Raw genomic sequence first — 3365 nt, 5'->3', positions numbered from 1 at the left:
GAACAAAACTTTCGACCCACTTAACTTGCTCTTCCGTTGCACGGTGCTCTTGATGGTTACCTGCACTCCCACTTTCTCAGCTCCCTCACGTCCTTCCCTCCGCAGCCGGGACACAGTAGTCAATTATTTTAATTACTCCTTCCCAGTAACTCCTCAAGCCCATTCTCACCACCACTGTGCCCATCAAACAATTCTTTCTCCTTGGATTGACATGTGTTGAAGAAAGCACATATCTGGGTTTAACTGGTGTCATCACAAATTTGTGGCTTACAATTTTGGCTGAACCCCGAATAGTGCATAAATGCAGGCATGGGTTGTCAGTCATGTGAGCTGCTCCATGCTGTGTGCTACAGGGGGGGGAGCAGCAGGGCTTTGGCTTTTTTTACTTAATAATGACTAATGCTTCTCCAGAGGAGAGCTCTAGGGGGGCGGCTAATGGAACAATAAAATTAGTCACACAAGGCACAATATTTTGGGACATTTTAATAAAACTCACTGCTTTCACTGCCAAAATTGCCTCTGCCGCCACACAGGGACGTGGCAGCCGCCTTTCTGGAACCTGAACTTTAGTCTTTGCTTCCTCATGTCTTTCTTACTACTTTTCAGCAACAGGATGATATTTTAAAAACTGCTTAGAAATCAACTAATCATTTTACTACAAGCATGAGGCTTCTCAGGGCCTGAACTGCCTACCAGAAGGGCCCAGTGTGGTGACAGATTTCTGCAACCTTGATGTTTCCGGTCATTTACCTGAGACCCATCTCTCCCCAACTCATATTCTTGATTGATTCCTCTTTCCTAATGTAATTCCCAAACTAAAGTCAGTATTCTACCTTTAGGATCCCCTTTGCTGAGGAATCTTGGAGGAATTGTGGTTCCTTCCTCGGCTGACCAACCATCCTCATTTGCCCAGGAATGAGGGGTTTCTCAAGATGCAGGACTCTCTGTGCTGAAACCTGGATAGTCCCAGTGAAACCAGGCTGTGTTGGCCCCCTATTTATGTCTTGTTCCTCCCAGTTACCCCAAACTCACTTATACCAGAAAACTATTCTCACAGCCTTAAGAAGCAGCCCTCTCCAGGTGCGTATCACAAGACAGCCTGTTCTCCTGTGGAGCAGTTAATTTTAAAACTAAATCTGCTTAAGCTTTTGTAAACACATAAAACTAGGTCTTAGTTACTAGTTAGATGTGTAGTAGCAAACACCCTTTCATCAAATATTTTACTTCCTTTCTGCTGAGTACAGCTCCTCATTTAAGAGGTTGGTATTCTCACAACAAAGTTGCATGCTCTTTGTATGTCCTCTTACCCTACTCCATTCCACCCTGCGTTCCCTCTACCCATCTTCCTCAGCTGAGAGGCCCATCTATAAAGAACAAAAATGGTGTGTCAGCATGGTTTCTCCTTCAGCTCTGCTCCATGTTCTGTAGTATCAACCCGTGACTCTTTTAGACCCCATGGCCTGATCATGCCTTTATCACTCATTTTCCTATGACAGAATTATTGGATAAGCCCTACCGGGCCATGACACTCATTTTGGGAGAGAATTGTATCCTTCTCCAAGTCTGATGTAGCACACATTTTCTTTTATTATCCTTCACAATTTAACAGATATGTGTCCTGAGTCATGTATTGAAAACATGGTCATTTCCTTGACTTACTGAGGATGATGTTTCCTTCCCTATTTTTCATGGTTTTGACCCATTCAGTGGGCCTCAAGGAGAGAAGTGGAAGAAAATACCTCTATTTGCTATCTTCATTAGAAGAAAAAAAAATACCAAGTACACATTTTTCTATTTCTTCATAAAGTTTCTTTCTCTTCTCTTGGACACATGTGGTGTACTCAGAACCCAGACATGGGGTTCTTGGGGACTCTGTTGGGGCTCTCATCTCAACCTGACAACCTGGAGATGGGCTAAGCATAGGTTCAATCTATTTGTTTTCATTAGTTTTTTTCCATTCTGCCACTTCCTTTTTCCCCATGTCAAAGAAAAGTATCAAATTTTATCAAAATATAAATGACATTTGGGAATTCTTTAAACATTGGTGGTGAAAGTCTTTTGCAAAATTCTTAATAGTCTTGCATTAAACATTTTTGCCATCTCTTTTTAGAAGAGGACAGGTTAAAAAGCCAAGCTTCCCCTGACTCTAATGAAAACATTTTGTGGAAAATCAGTGAAATGTTTCTGTACTTAAAAAACATAAGAGATGGCATTCTCTCTCTGAGAGACATGAAATTTCCATTTAGAGAGGATTGTGGTGATTTATACATATTTCTTTGGTTTCCAAATAACTATAAGAAAGAAATATTTCTTTCTGTGTAGTTAAATATACATCTTGAATTTAATGAAACTGTTATAATTAAAAATCTACCTCTTCCCCTTATAAATCTGAAACTTACAGTTCCATGTAATAACTTTCTAAATGTCAAACATTACTGCACATTTATTACTTTATGATGTAGTGGTAAAACTCTTTCAAAGGTTGAACTCTGCTCTGTAAATAAGACCTAAATCCATAGTTCAAGCTATGTTAGCAGAACTGAAGATTTATTTTACTTGACTGGTATGGCAATGGGCAAAAGCAAATGAGGAAAACTTTGTAAAACTAGTCTAATTCTGAGACTGCAAACTTTGCAAATCTAGTGACATTAAAAATAAAAGGAAAGTATTTTTTTTCCTCAAAATTACTTATCTTCTAAATGAATCTTTCTGTGCTATGTCCAATGTTATCAAGCCCTTTTTGAGCGTCTACTGTGTTCCAGGTTTTGGGAATAAAAGGGAAACTCCTTCCTTGAAGGATCCTATACTCATTATTCCCTGTGTGATAATGGCCACTCTGTGCTTTGGAGTTTTTGGAATACCCTTCAATTCAGTTGTCCCATAAATTCAACCATATTTTGGAAACTATGGTTACTAGATCTATGCTAGACATACAGCTTTTCATCTGGAAAATAAGACTCTGATGAGTTACTTGAGACTTAAGAGTCCACCTTTTGCCCCCTCCCCATATTATGACAAGCATATTTGACTTGATTATATTTTTATGCATTTCTTTCCTTTGCCTTTCCTCTTCTTTTTCCTTCTCCTAGAAACTTTAAACAAAGCTGACCATTCTGAATACACAATGGCATTGGAGAGAGTGGCAGGGCATCAGATCTCTGAGTTTTCTTACCACCTTTTTGGTCTTTCTTCCTTAGTCACCTTTTCTGAATCCCCCTTCTCTAATTAACCTCAAAACATTAGCTTTCCACAGGACTTGCATTCTCCTTTAAAACATGCTCTCCTTAAACTGTGTCAATCCATTTTCATGGCTATAAACACAGTTTATTGACTGATTCCACCACGGATTTCTCTGTCTCAGAGCT

Source organism: Eubalaena glacialis, chromosome 6 (genome assembly GCF_028564815.1).
Source record: "Eubalaena glacialis isolate mEubGla1 chromosome 6, mEubGla1.1.hap2.+ XY, whole genome shotgun sequence".
Lineage (NCBI taxonomy): Eukaryota > Metazoa > Chordata > Mammalia > Artiodactyla > Balaenidae > Eubalaena > Eubalaena glacialis.
Note: the sequence above shows the minus strand (reverse complement) of the source record.